This window comes from Lissotriton helveticus, chromosome 6, assembly GCF_964261635.1.
Source record: "Lissotriton helveticus chromosome 6, aLisHel1.1, whole genome shotgun sequence".
NCBI lineage: Eukaryota > Metazoa > Chordata > Amphibia > Caudata > Salamandridae > Lissotriton > Lissotriton helveticus.
In genome coordinates, this window is record NC_136067.1 from 706925208 (window position 1) to 706941464 (window position 16257).

General features: G+C 48.1%; 1 protein-coding gene across 2 annotated transcripts in view; it reads left to right on the forward strand.

The window, feature by feature from the left end:
- Positions 1 to 16257, forward strand: part of ZNF292 (zinc finger protein 292) — a 670886-nt gene that overhangs the window by 283091 nt on the left and 371538 nt on the right. The gene's annotated exons all lie outside the window — the stretch shown is intronic.

The following is a 16257-nucleotide window of genomic DNA, read 5'->3' on the forward strand; positions in this document are numbered from 1 at the left end:
CATGAGTGCAGTATGTCCCATGATTTGGGGTGGTATTATGGGGGAGTTTTACTAAGGTTACAAGAGAGGCATTCTCGTTGGGAGATGTTGCCCATGCTTTGGTTCATTATAAATCTTGCTAAATTCTGAAAAAGAGAGCTATATAAATGAAGATGGGCTAGCATGCTGTAGTCCTTGGAGGGGTATAGGTGTGGGCTGGTATCTATAGTGTATGTTGCAGTGGGGTAGAATCAGTTTTCGCTGGTCTGGCAAGGTGTAATGTGTTTCATGAACCAATAGTATTGTGTAGCTAACTTAAAGAGGTTGATGCAACTTTTAATTAGCATAAACATTAACATAAACTGAGGCCCAGGCATTTGCAGTGCTACCAGAGGAGCTAGGTTGCCGGTTACAAACAAGCACAGGCTATATGCGCAATTAGCATTGGCAATCCCAATAGGTCTAGCTTTAATCACATTGGCACGCTGCTCAATGTACATTTACACAGCGACAATCTTGTAGACCGGCTCTAGAGAACCCAAATTGTTGGAGTGGCCCATGGTTTACAAATGGGCTGCTTGAAATCCACTGACTTTTTTTTGCCAGTTGCTTCTTATCCAACACCTTTTCAACCCCCTAAGTTGCCATCCTAAAAAAACAGGTGTCTGGTTGAAGATGAGGATGGATTACGCCTCTGTCATGTGGCAATGGAAGAACAACCATCACTAACTGCATTCACATGCTGTGCATTATTCTGCCATTTAGTGGTTGGATCTGGAAAGTCTACTTGGATTCTATTTTATTCGTGGGATTTTTTTACCAGTTGGGTGTAAACCCCTCTTCATGTGATGTCAGACGAATGCCACAGAAATCCCTCTAAGCGGTTGCCATCTTCAGATTCTTTGTGCCGCTGTTGGCCCTGGAAGCCTAGGAGAGATCTCCTGAGTCGAAGGAATTGCGCGAAAATACGTTTTTCCACTGAGTATCACCGTTGAGGGAACAGGAGTGGCAACGGCTGATAGGACGTAGGATGCTGAAAAGAGACAGAGAAAACACTAAAAAACAGTCACCAAGTTGAGAAGGCTAGCTCAACAAGACCGTGTGGTTGGAGAATGAGAACGGGCATGGAGCATACCCCCTTTAAGCTAAACCCCAAGTATCACCACAAGTATGCCCAGAAGGAGACTCAAAAAGTCTTTAACCTTGGTCTCCCTAAAGACCACAGCGCAGGAGACTGTGTGGTGTGCGCAAAGTTGTTGCCCAAGACCATCCGGGCAAGGCAGAAGCAGAGGTGGGCACACTATGCGATGGCAGCACCACAGAGAAAACAGTCCTTAAAAGACCTGGGCCTGTCAAGCGACGACTAGGACATCCTGGAGACCGAGGAGACCCAAGGGGAAGAAATAGAGGGCCAAACCAGTAAGTGTCACAAGAAAGTGTTGAGGGGGGAAGACAGAAAAGGAAATCCCTCCTAGCTTAAAAGGCTGTTGAGCCAAGGACCTCTGATTCAAAGAAACCGGCAAGGATGCAGAAATAGTGAACACCGAAGGGCAGATTGAAGCCCAATACAGGGGACACCAATGGAGGCAATACCTTGAAACCTGCTTCAAGCTCAATAGAGGAACAAAGGCATGGGAGGGTGATGGCAAAAGCTAGCTTGATACCATCCGCTAAGACTGGATCGGCAGCGCCATCGGAGACGCACATGACATTGATGCATATAGCCGCTGTATCACATAGGCATCCTACCTTGACGTCAAAGTACCTTAGCTTCGACGTCGAAACAAAGATGAAGCGGGGCGTGACAAAGAAAAACAAAGCAAATCGCTTGAGGTAGAGGCAAAAAGAAAGCATCCCTAGGCCGAACGTGAAGCCTTATTTAAAAAGAAGAGGAAATTCGATGACCCCCTGAAGGATTACATAATTGCACTGATAAAATAAGTGGATGTAGAGGAAACAGGGGCTAGAAACACCTGCTACCCCAGAGCTGCAGAAAGAGTTGGAAGAGGAGTTCTCAGACCTGGATGAAGAACAACAGAACACCTCTCACACATAGGGGAACCAGATAACTGGCTAGACATTTATGCAGACTCACTAGATGTAGGGGTGGAGTTTTGTCAATCAAAATAATCGCCACCAGATAACATCACTGCATACAGTTGTAAAAAGGGCTGCATGCACCCACGAAGTTCAACTGGAGGAAAAATAATCAAGTATATGTTCGAAGCATAGAGCTGCAGATCACAGATGTTTGCAAGTTGTTTTTCTACAAAGTCTTTCCAGTCGCTGCATTCCACTTCAAAACCGTTGCTTTGGGTTCCCCTCGGTGTGCAATCCACTCTACCCGTATTGGTACTGTTTTCTAACGCGTATCCCACTTCTCCGCGTATTGTATCTGTCGAGAGAAAACATTTACTTTGATCAAAGACCTTGGAAAGGCTGTCCGACCTAAACTCGTTGATCCACTTCGCAGTCGATGGAACAGGCTCCATTTAAATTCTGCACTCTGTGTCGTACTAAGTATAAGCGCACCGACTTGCACGAAGTCTGGAACATGTGCTCGTCTCCGGAGCACAACAAAGAAAACTGCGAAACGTGTTTGTACCGATTGAAAAAAATTCTCTGTGATCATGGGGCTCGACAAAGCGAGATGGAAAGCCAAAATGCCAAATACACGCCGGACATCTTTGGTGAATAATCTGAGCAGGAATGCGATGCACAAGCTGCCGAGGAAGAACAAGAGTAACTTGTCTCCTTCCCGGAATCCGACTCTGAGTCGGAAGAAGACTTGCAGCTAGGTCAACATACTATGAGTACCAAACGCCCCTTAACCCAAAATCCAACTCAACCAAAACAAAAGGCTTCGGTCCCATCCCTGCCTTCAGGCCACAGTCGGCACCAACATGTTTTCAACGCCCCTCCCTCCAGCTCGGCACCGAAACACGTCTCTAAGCTTTCCTGCTCGGGGTCGAGTTGGCCAAAGACTGTCACCGAGCCGAAGCATTCCGGCTCGAAGCTGAAATCCGCTTCGGACGCCAAACACAAAGCCTCCTTCGGCACCAAAAACTGATAACACCCCGGCACTGAAATCCTCAGCACCGAAATCTAAAACTGTGCCTCCGAAGCAGCAGGGTCCAAATTACGACACTCAAATCAGACCCAATACAAAAGGAACTCTGCATAAATCCTGAAACAGGACGTGTTCTTACTAAGTCACCTCTAAGTCACAAGAAGAACCTTTCTTTATCCGCTTTGCCGCGGCGGAATGCGGAAAGAAATGGCGCGCGTGCAGTTCGGACGGCCCCTGGCCGTCCGACGCACACAGCCACTGTGATGCAGCCGGTCGTCCGCATGAAAAAGGTTAATTCTTTCAAGAGGAAGAATGTGGAAACTAACCCTCCCCTCCTCCTACTTTACCAATCCCTCCACCTTTACGTCATTTATTGATCACACCAATGTATTATCCACCATCACCACCTTATTATCTGGATGATTGGGTGTGGGGGGTAGGGGGGGGGGGGGATTTTGTTCCGATTGACTCTGGAAAGACTATCACACAGATTCACCAACAGATAACGACCGAGGTCTGCCCTGCAAAGTCTTCTCCTGACGACAATGTAGGGCATCTAGAGTTGATCACTAGAGCTGCAGAATATCATGGGGTGCAGTTACACAAGGAATCTTTAGAGAAAGGTTACCTTTTTGAAACTCTCAGTACCACACACAGGGCTAGTCACACTCTGCCTATGCTTAAAGGCATGATGAGACATGTTGACAACCTCTTCAAAGATCCAGTGCAGGCTTGCATTCCCACCCCCAGAATTGACAAAAGATATGAAGCTGTCCCTTCAGATCCAGTCGTTATTAAAGTTCCGCTACCACTAGACTCTTTGGTAGTCTCTAATGCCCGTAAAAGGGTAAATTCACAGACCACAGGGGATGCTTCCCCTCCAGACAAGGAGTCAAAACTATTGAACGGCTCTGGTAAACGAGTAGCTGCCCAAACAGCAAACTATTGGTGCATTGCCAACACCCAAGCTCTACTAGCCAGATATGATGGGGTACACTGGGACGACATGGAGCAGTTGCTGCAACACCTCCCAGATGAATACAAAGCAGAAGCCCAATATCTAGTCCAGGAAGGAAAGCTCATATCCAATTATTCAATAAGATGCGCTGCAGATGCTACAGACACCGCAGCTAGGGACGTCATCACTAGTGTGTTACTAAGAAAACATTAATGGTTCAGGATTTCTGGGTTCAAACCAGAAGTGCAACAGTCTATTTTAAATACTGCTTTTGACAAGGAGCATCTCTTCGGCCCGAAGTAGATAAATCATTAGAATAGATGAAAAAAGACGTATAGGTAGCCAAGTCGATGGGAGCTCTACAGTCTCCTTCTAATTGTGCCTCCTTTCATCACTCCTTCTATAGTGGGGGGGGGGGTCCAAAACAATATCCTCAGACAATACTACCACCTCTCACAAAGGCAACAGCGATCTTCCTCTGCAACAGGTTTCTTAAGAGGGGGTTATAGAGGTAACAACAACAAAGGTCGAGGCAAAGGTTCTGCATCGCTTAATTCCCCTTCTCCCAACAAGCAGTAACTTGCCCACACTTCACCCTGATCAGTTAACACCTGTGCCATTACAACATCAAGAGACCGATGTGTACTCCCTGTTTTTTCTAATTCCCAAAAAGGACGGCTCCCTGAGACGCATTCTAGACCTCGGAGAAATAAACCTACATACTTTCAGAGCATTTCTAAATGGTGACACTGCAACAAGTACTCCTGCTTCTAAAACAGGGCAATTTTATATCTACTCTGAATTTAATTCATCCTGCTCATCACAAATATCTCAGATTCATGCTAGTGGGTCTTCATTACCAATTGAAAGTGCTACCGTTTGGAATCACCACTGCTCCCTGGTATTTACCAAATGACTCACAGTAGTCGCAGCCCATCTCCGGAGACCACACATTCATGTCTTCCCATACCTGGAGAACTGGCTCATCAAAGCCAGCACTTACCAAATGTGTCTTCAACACACTCAAACCACTATTCATTTACCTCACCAACTAGGAATTTACAGTAAGTGTGTTGAAATCTCACCTGCAGCCTTCCAACATACAGACTTATCTGCGAGCCACAATCAGTGCTCACAAATCTCTAGCCTCTCCCAATCCAGCCAGGATTCGCAATATTCAGTCCCTTCTCACTTATTTTCAGCCCAACCCAGCATACGTATTTATGCAACTGCTAGGAATGATGGTGTCTTGCATTATAGTTGTTCCCCATGCAAGACTTCACACGCGTCCCCTTCAAGAATGCTTAGCAAATCAGTAGAACCAGTTGCAGAGTCAGTTGACCGATCTAGTGTTGGTAGATGGCCGCACACATTGCTCTCTGCAGTGGTGGAACCCACAAAATGTATGCATAGGGTGGCATTTTCTCGACCCTGTTCCACAAACAGTGCTAAGAGCAGACACATTGCACAATGTATTTTATTTTTTTATTTTCAAAAGTTTTATATAGCGCTGGCTAGACCCGGAGGTATCAGAGCGCTTTACATGAGCTTCAGATCATAGTTGCAGGTTACATCATTACAAAGGTTACATAGTTCTTAGAGAATGGCCACATAGTTACTTGTAAAGTCGAGATAAACAATAAGCACAAATACGTAAGGGGAAAAGCAGGCAAGGTGAGAGATTCAGGGGAGGGGGGTTAGGAGCAGGGGAAGTAGTCAGATAATGAAGGCAGGAAAGAGGGGAAGTAGTCAGATAATGAAGGCAGGAAAGATGAGGGTAGGGTGAGAGAAGACACAGCATGGGAAGAGGAGGGGAAGGGTGACGGGTACACAAACCGGTAGACGAGTCAAGGGAAACGTCTAAAGTCCAGTAAGCTGTGATCCCATGGGAAGTGGTATCACTTCCCTATCTCAGGTGCGAGAGGCTCCCTTTGCGCAGTGGACTCTCTCAGAGGGGTCTCAGACTCCAAGGCCTACATACTGGATCCTTCCCCAGGAGTGGGGAGAGAGGGTGCTTTGGCAATGGGTGCCATACCATACCTCAAGTGTGAGTGGCTCCCTTGGTGCAGTGGACTCACTCAGCGGGTTCGCTGAGACTCCAGAGTATAAATATTGGACCTTTCCCCTACAAGGGAAGGAGTGCTTAGTCAAAGGGCACAAAGGACGGGGGGGGGGGTAGGCAGAGTAGCAGGCAAGGGGAGAGATTCGGGGGAGAGGGGATAGGAGCTAGGGACGAGACAATAAGGAGATGGTTGGGGCGCTCACCTGCAGACTCACACAATCCAAGGATTGTGGACTGTAAAATACAAGAGCCTCCATATCAATCACCTAGAGCTACTGGCAGTATTTCTAGTGCTCAAAGCCTTTCAGCCTTAACTAACAGGCAAAACTGTCCTAGTCCACACAGACAACATGACAGCTATGTATTCTATACAAAAACTTGGGGTACGCACTCTCTCCAACTGTCACGCCTAGCACAAGCCATTTGGAAATGGGCCATACATCAAAAAATGTATCTCCTAGCAGAACATCTTCCAGGAGTAAATCCATGATTGTAAACTTCATCCCCAGGTTCTTCTTCCCTACCTTCAGGAATGGGGATTTCTACACATAGACTTGTTCGCCATAGCTCGAAATGCAAAATGCCAAAACCTTTGCCTCCAGGTTCCCACACCCGCTCTCCAAAGGTTATGCCCTATGGATTAACTGGTCAGGGATATTTGCTTATGCTGTTCCGCCTCTCCCACTCATTCCGGTGGTAGTTCGGAAGCTCAGACAAACGTCCCTCAAACTGATTCTCATAGCTCCCACATGGGCATGCCAACCTTGGTTCACCAACCTGTTAGAGATCTCAGTAGTTCCACATCACAAGCTGCATCTCGACTCCAGTTTCCTCACTCAGAACGATGGAGAAATCAGCCATCCAAATCCCAAGGAACTCAACCTGGCGATTTGGCTCCTGAAGTCAGAGTTTGGTTATTTACAATTACCACCCATCTGTATGAACATTCTAAAACAGGCTAGGAGACCTACTGCTAGGGCATGTTATGCAGCAAAATGGAAACAATTTGTTATCTATTCTACCAATAACAAAATCAATCCCCCTTGATGCCTCAGTGCAGAACATCATCTGTTACGTCTTCCACTTACAGCAATCTGGACTAGCCTATACATCCATTCGCTTGCATTTAGCAGCAGTAGCTGCATATTTACAAAACGGACAATACTGATCTCTATTCAGAGTACCAGTGATTAAGGCCTTTATGGAAGGACTAAAAAGGGTGATGCCGCCAAGAGTTCCACCTGCACCAGTATGGAACTTAAACATATTCCTTACACAGGTTTCCTTTACAGTTCCTCTCTTGGAAGGTTGCTTTTCTTATCGCAATCTCTTCCTTAAGGAAAGTTCGTGAGCTGCAGGCACTAACTATACAACCCCAAATTTCTATCTAAAGTGGTTTCTACTTTTCACATCAATCAATCAGTTGTTACCTGTGTTCCTTCCTCAACCTGATTGTGTAGCAAAACGAGCTCTACACATATTAGATGTTAGAAGAGCTTTACTATATTATGTAGCAAGAACAAAAGATTTTTGCAAGACAAAACAGCTGTGCCAGGCATATGAGCTGCAGATCGTATACTGTGCATTAGATCGCCACCTGGTGTTGGGCTCGGTTGATTGCAGGTTGTTGTCTTCTTGGAAGAAGTCTTTGTAGTCACGAGATAGGTGACTCCTCCCTTGGACAATACTGCACATGGTCATCGACTCCATCCTCAGATTGTTTTTTTCCACCACTGGGTTCGGATGAAAGTTTTCCGCTCCGGCTAGAAAAGACTTTCCAGCAACTTCGAAGCGAAACAACTTTATAAAAACATCATCGACATCGAATAAACTACTTTCGACATCAACTACATTCCGGTGCGTCGCTGCGGGCCCTTGGGCCTATCGGCACCGTACGGCCTACGCCTCATGGACTGAACTCCATTCAAGAGATGCCCGGTATGTCGAGCAAAGTTCCCTCATAGCGACCATCACAAGGTCTGTAACCGCTGTCTATCGCCGGAACACGACGAGTCGACCTGCACAGCTTGTGCATCCTTCAGATCGAAGAAGACCATTCGGGATTGGAGGGCGTGTCGACACGAGATCAGCACCAGCACCGGAGGCCATCTTTGAGGAGGAGATCGTCGAAGAAGACGTCTCTGAGGGCGAGGATCCACTCGAAGACATCTCCGAGGACGAGGCTCCACTCGTCGCCGAGGAATACTCGCCTGATCTCCAGATCATATCGGGGGCAGAGGACTCAGACGACTCGATTCCATGTCGACATCCCGTGAGTACCCCTGCCCCTGCACAACAGACACTACCCAAACAAAAGGCAACGGTCAGCACTCCGGCCATGGGGCCCAGTCGAGACCGAAATATCCCCTCAAACGCCCCGCCCTCGGCTCCGAGGAAAACGTCTACGCCTTCCGGTGCCTCGGCACCGACAAAACCACATGTGCCAATTCCACCTCTTCCATTGGCACCGAAGCACACACATCCTTCGGCACCAAAGGATTCCTCGACACCAAAGCCAAAACGCCTTTCGGTGCCCAAAGAAAAAGAGCCTTCGGCACCCAAACCAAAAGAGGCATCGGTGCCGAAGACTGTACCGGATCCGAAAAGAGCTCCGACTCCAAAGCCTTCCGTTTCCTAAAATAAAGATGGGAAGCCAGAGTCTGATGCCGCAAGGCCAACGAGACCTGTCTACACTCCAACCTCGGTACCAAAGACTCCTACTAAGCCGAAACCACCTTCGGCACCGAAAACTTTGCCACGGGACTCAATAACGCCTCCTACAGCAAAACACACGAAACAACCCCTATCGGCACCGAAAAAATCGACGCCAAAGAAGGTTGTAGAGGGGGAAGAACTGTTTAGACCAGATCTAAACAAAAGAAAGTCTATATCAATCCAAAGACTGGACATGTAGAGGCTATTCCTTGTAAGAAGAGACCAGCAGACACACCACTTCTACCTGTGGTTCCTGCCAAAAAGGACTGTGCAACTTCTCCAATGCACCCTTCCTCTCCTTTACCTTCCTCTCCTAGCCCTCCTTACATTGAACCTACAGTTTCTCCTGTTCAATCTCCTGCATCATCACACCACGCTGACGAGGAGTATGATCTAGGTGGGGGGAACGACATACCAGAGCCACAGGATTACCCTTTAGATGAAGATGTCAATCCTGAATATCCTAAAGAGGATGACATGTATGGCTTCCCACCACACAATGTGCCCGACATTCCTGACCCGCAGTCCTACCCAACAAAACCGTCCCCTCCGGAGGATAGTATTGGGTTTAATCATTTATCCAGTATTAGGGGTGTCTTTCATAGATTCACATGCCTGAATCATTCCCCGTCGTCGAGACGGGAGCCTCCGGTACATAGAAAAGTAATGTCCTATAGACATACATAGAGAAAAATAGGCCTAAGGGCCTCACCTTAGTAGCCTATCCTTGTCCTTATGTAAAAAGGACCAAACTCTTAGAGCCAGCCAATCAGCTATCACCTCCCTCTAGAACCTTCCTGACAGGAGCCTCAGTCTCTCAGATTTTCTGCCGCACGTTGTGCTAGGGAGTCTCCAACCTAAGTTCTCCTCAGGATCTCTTCAAAACCAACTTGTTCTCTTTTAAAAGTGAGTTCTTTCTCCAAAAATCTCGAACAGGATTGCTTCAAACCACTTATCATTGGAGTAAGTGATTTATTTCTTCAAAATTCTGGCATGTCTGAATCCCAGAAGAATGCCCTTTTCGGGGCCTGCTCTTCATGTGGGAAGAAAAGGCTACATGTGGAAGACAAGCATGACCTATGCTTATATTGCCTTTATCCTGACCACATACCTAAGGACTGTAAGATATGTAGGTCTTTCCCTAACAAGACCTTGAGGGACAGAGAAGGTCGCCTGCTCATCTGGCTGGACAGGCTTAAAAAGATGGAAGATGTGGTTTCCTAAGAGGGAAGCTTTTCAATGACCTCAGACGTCTCCCTGAAGAGGCCAAGGGTGGAGTCCCCTGGCCCCTCAGACACTCCTCCTATGAAGGTACAAAAGAAGTCTTCAGAGGCAAGATCGACAAAATCTTCAGTGTCTGAAAAGGGCTCTCTGGCTTTTAAGAAGCCTACGCAGTCGTCCAGTAAGCTTGCGACATCCTCCTCGACGCAAAAAAGAGTTGTGGCGCCAGTTTCCGTCTCCACAACGACGACGACTGTGTCGACGACGACAGCGTCGTCTGTTTTCTCATCGACGACCACTCCATCGTCGTCAGCTGGTAAACCTATTACATCTATAATACTGCTGAAGCCGTGGTCGACGTCTAAGACCTCGTCGACGACGAAGATTGCCCCGTCGACGCCGACATCGTCGATGAAGAGTCCACCGTCGACGGGAGGGTTGACGACGACGATGCCGTCGACGAGGAATGAATCGTCGACTAGGAATGAATCGTCGACGAAGGTATCGTCGACGAAGAAAGTATCGTCTACGGAGGCACCGTCGTCGCAGGTCAGGCCGTCGACGAGGGTACCGTCGACGGGGGAATAGTCGTCGGAATTAGTCATTTCTGAGCCGTGGAAGAAATCCAAGCTCATAGAAACGTCGTCTTTGGCCCTACCACCGTCGACAACACCAGGGACGACGGCAGGGGCTCCTGCAAAAGGTCCTGTGTCTGGCAAACTGACCAAGAAGCAGATTACACCAGAAACAACGTCACCAAGTAAGGTACAAAGTCATTTGCCCACGGAGATTCTCCAGAGTGAAGAATCTGAAGAAGAACTCCTGAATCAGGCTACTTCCATTTCAGACCTTCACGTGAAATGTCAGAGCACGGACGAAGAACAGGATGAGATGAGCTACCAGGAACACTCTTTCCAAGCTCATGTTCGTACAGAGGCCACCCCGATGGTATGCCTTCCCGCTTCAATTGTGAATGACCTTAAATACCTTATCCAGGACTACAAACAGCGTTTCCCGGAAACACCGGCAACTGAGACAGGGGACCCGACGCCTGCTACAAATACACCGGCGGCAGCCCCAAGACAGACGCGGCCAACTACTCAGGTCTGCCATGAGAAAGTGGCACCTCAGGTGATAGAATCATCAGATGAGGAGGCTGAAGAAATGGAAGAGGGGGGAGTCCAAGAGGATCAGACGGATCACGAAGAGGACGAAGAGTATGTGGCACCTTCCCCAGCTTCACCCCAACCGCGCCAGGCAGATTCACCTCCAGTGGACATTGGCGGTTTCCATAGAATAGTGGAAAGAGCAGCGAAGCGATTTCATATGGAGATGGAATCAACTGAGACCGAGTGCTTCTTATATGACTTTAAGGAGCAAACAAAGAAGATAACGAAGTCTATCCCAATAATGGACTTTCTCTGGGACCAGGGAAAGAAACTGATGATGACGCCGGCCTCTGTACCTGCGGTGGTTCCACGCCTGGATAAAAAATACAAGGCTCCAACCACAGCGGCAGCTTGCCTTAATGGGCACCCGAAACCGGATTCGGTTGTAACCCAGGCGGCCCAAAAGAATTCTCGCAACCCTTCCTCTCCTCTGTCAGCCCCACCGGACAAGGAAGGAAGTTGGACACAATCGGTAAACGGTTTACAACGACATCGGCCATGACCATCAAGGTGGCCAACTCCATAGCCCTGTTGGGGCGTTATAACCGCCAGCTTTGGGAAGATATAGTCCCATATATAGCGGAACTGCCAGATACAGTTCAGGAGGAAGTCAAGGCACTGCTTACGAAGGGTCAAACCTCGGCAGCTGAGATCATTGATTGTGCCATAGATGTAGCCATGACGGGCTTTCGACAACTAGGTGGGGCGGCAGTCCTGCGCCGTCAGGGATGGCTTAAGGCAACATCATTCAGACAAGAGGTGCAGACGAAGGTGCTTGACATGCCCTTCGACGGCCAACACCTTTTCGGAGACAAAATTGACGAGGCGCTCCAGACAATCAAGAAAGACACTGATACTGCTAGAGCACTTGGTACTTTGCAGTCAAGGAACCAGTCCTTTCGAGGTAACAAATCCAGGGGCCAGTCCTCCTACAGGGGATCCTATCAAAATATGTCCTCGTATTCCTATCAGAATAAATCCCAGTACCAACAGAAGCAGCAACAAGGTCGTCAGACTTCTTACGGGAGGTCAAACTTCAAGGGCAAAAACCAGAGGAGGGGCACTGGCGGACGCCACTGACCAATTACTCCAGCCAGTCCAGCAACTATATCCATCATTAAAGACTGGAGGAAAATTGACCCATTTCCTAGACAATTGGCATCTCATCACCACAGATCGGTGGGTGCTCCAGTTAATAAGATTCGGCCATTCCCTGGAATTCACCACCATCCCACCTGCAACACCTCCCCGCAGGCTTCCGCACAAACATCTGCGACTGCTGCTCCAGGAAATATCTGCGATGTTGAAGAAAGGAGAGATCGAGAGAGTTCCATCGTCTCAAAGAGGGAGGGGATTCTATTCCCGCTTCTTTCTTATACGCAAGAAGGAGAAAAAGTGGAGGCCCATACTAGACCTCAGAGCACTCAACTCTTTCCTGAAGAGTCAGTCGTTCAGGATGGTGACGATCCAAGAAATACTAGGCGTACTGGAAAAAGGAGATTTTATGACATCTTTGGATCTCCAGGATGCCTAATACCACATCCCGATACTCAAGGGGCACAGAAAATTTCTAAGGTTCGAGGTGGCAGGCCAGCACTACCAATTCAAAGTCCTACCGTTTGGCCTCAAATCCGCACCGCGGATTTTCACCAAGTGCCTTTCACCTGTGGCAGCTTTTCTGCGTCAAATGGGTCAACAGGTCTTCCCCTACCTCGACGACTGGCTGGTAAAAGCACCTTCAGCTGCAGGCGCGGCCGAATCCTCCAACGCCTGCACCAATCTTTCAGCAGCTAGGATTGACTCTCAATCACGAGAAATCCTGCATGACCCCAACAAGGAACATCACCTTCCTTGGGGCGACCTTGAACACAGAATGCGCAAGAGCATTTCCTTCAAAGGAAAGGAAAAACAAAATAATATCTCTGGCCACAGCTGTGGCATCAAGGAAGTCCCTAAGAGTTCGAACTTACAAATCACTCCTAGGAATGATGTCTTCTTGTATACTCCTCATCCCGCACTGCAGACTCAGGATGCGCCCATTGCAAGAAGCCCTCACACGCCAATGGACACAGAGTACAGGTTCTTTCGAAGACATAGTGAAGATAACACCACAAATGTCCAAGAGCCTGGAATGGTGGAAAAATCACAAGAATCTGTCTATAGGACTGCCATTCCTACTTCCAGCAGCACCTCTGGTGATTACCACGAATGCATCCCTGGAAGGCTGGGGAGCTGTTCTCCAGGACCTCCAAATAAGCGGCAAATGGACAAATCAGGAGAAGCAACTCCATATAAGTCTTCTGGAACTGAGGGCTGTGTATCTGGCAGTGCAAGCCTTTTTACCACGCATCCAGAACTCCCAGGTGCTCGTCAGAACGGACAACACCACGACGATGCACTATCTCAACAAACAGGGAGGAACGCGTTCGCTCACTCTATCACGCGAATCGCAAAAGATCTGGAACTGGCTTGTACTCCATGGGATCACGCTCAAAGCGGACTATGTCCCGGGCAAGGACAACACCATTGCGGACGCCCTAAGCAGACAGAAATCCCTCTCCCACGAATGGGAGCTCGACGAGAATACGCTGGATCACATATTCTCAGAATGGGGAGTCCCAGGAATCGACCTGTTTGCCACCAAGGAGAACGCCAAATGCCCAAACTATGCAAGTTGGCGTCCCCAACCAAGGTCACTCGGGAATGCTCTTTCCATCGGTTGGTTCAGCGTATTTGCGTACGCTTTTCCACCATTTCCGATGATTCCCAGGGTTCTCGGGAAGATGAAGGCGGAGCCTTGCACCCTGATCCTAATTGCCCCGTTCTGGCCGAGGCAGCACTGGTTCTCGGATCTTCATCGCCTCTCCATCAGGACACCGATTCGTCTGAAGCAGCACCCGAACCTGCTGACAATGTCCAATGGGCAGGTGCAACACCTGAACCTGCAATCGCTCAGGTTATCGGCCTGGCTCCTGAGCACAGAGAGTTCTGTCATCTAAACATCCCTCAGGAATGCAGGGACGTGCTAGCAAAAGCAAGAGCGGACAGTACCAACAAGACGTACTATCTAAAATGGAAACGATTCTGCATATGGTGTTTAGAGAAAGGCCTGAGACCACTCCATATCACGCCTGAACAGATATTGCCATATCTACTGCACTTGGCACAGTCAGGACTGGCGCACGCATCTATAAAGGTGCATTTGGCAGCCATTTCACGATTCACCAGGACTTACAAGGGACCGTCTCCAATCAAGCAGTTCCTAAAGGGACTATATAGATCCTTCCCAAGACCTAGAAGGGTCCCACCGACATGGCACCTCAATTTAGTCCTCACCCAACTCATGAAGCACCCTTTTGAGCCCATTCATCGAGCACCCATCAAGTACATCTCATGGAAGACGGCTCTGCTGCTAGCTCTAACATCTGCCAGGAGAGTCAGCGAGCTACAGGCTCTATCCATTCAGGAACCCTTCATGCAGTTCAAACAGGACAGGGTGGTGCTGAGGACAAATCCCAAGTTCATACCGAAAGTGCCTTCAGACTTTCACCTTAATGAACCGGTGGTTCTACGTTCCTTCTTTGCAAACCCTACCACCGCAGCAGAAAGAACGCTGCACTCCTTCGACCTCAAAAGGTGTATAAAGTTTTACATAGACAAGACCAAGAGCTTCAGGAAGTCATCACAGCTATTTGTGGCCTACAGTAGGCCAAGGATGGGTATGCCTCTAACGAAACAGAGCATCTCCAGGTGGATCTCCTCAGCGATAGCATTCTGCCGTGACAGGGCCAGACGGCCTTTGAGTGCTAATGTTCAGGCGCATTCCACCAGAGCAATGTCCACATCAGCAGCGCTGTTCGCTGGAGTGCCGATTTTGGACATATGTAGAGAGGCGACGTGGAAGTCACCGCACACCTTCTCCAGACACTACTGCCTGGATGCTGAACTTATGCAGGATGCAGCAGTGGGCCAGGCGGTGCTTCGCCATCTATTCCAGTGAGGTGAGCCTTCCAACATCCCGCCATCCTGGTATGCACATCTCTTGCTGTTATGATATATTGATGTATGCTAATGTTTCAATGTCGCAGGATAATAGGTGTATTATCTGAAATGACTATATAGCATGATTTCATCAGAAATGTGCATAATATATTGCTGACTACTCTGATTCAGGCATGTGAATCTATGAAAGACACCCCTAATACTGGATAAGAAACGCGTTACTTACCTGTAACAGCAGTTATCCAGTATTGGTGTCTTTCATAGATTCACATGCAACCCTCCCGCCTCCCCTGGAAGGACTCACGTTCTCTCGAACTATATTACGCCTACCTAGCTTGGTGCGTACGAAAATCTGAGAGACTGAGGCTCCTGTCAGGAAGGTTCTAGAGGGAGGTGATAGCTGATTGGCTGGCTCTAAGAGTTGGTCCTTTTTACATAAGGACAAGGATAGGCTACTAAGGTGAGGCCCTTAGGCCTATTTTTCTCTATGTATGTCTATAGGACATTACTTTTCTATGTACCGAAGGCTCCCGTCTCGACGACGGGGAATGATTCAGGCATGTGAATCTATGAAAGACACCAATACTGGATAACTGCTGTTACAGGTAAGTAACGCGTTTCTTACTAAATAGAGCAGCCCTTTACCACGGGGTTTCAATGCACTCTGATGCCATTGATGAGGATTTTTTACTGGATACATTTGAGCAGTCACAAAGGTCTACACAAATACTACCTATGATCAAAGGAGTCATTAAACATGCTCCAGAAATATTTAATGACCCGGTACACTGTATGGTACTAAATCCAAGAATAGAAAAGAAATACAGACCAGCACCATCTGATCCAGCCTATATTAGGGGACATCTGCCACTAGACCCTTTAGTAGTGTCTAATGCAAGAAAAAGAGCTAATTCCCAGACCTCTGGTGACACGCCCCCGCCTGACAAAGAAACTAAAGTTATTGACGCGTCAGGGAAACGGATTGCTGCGCAAGCAATAAACATATGGCGCATAGCAAACACACAAGCCCTGCTCTCACTCTATGACCGGGCTCACTACGACCAATTGGAAAAATTGATGG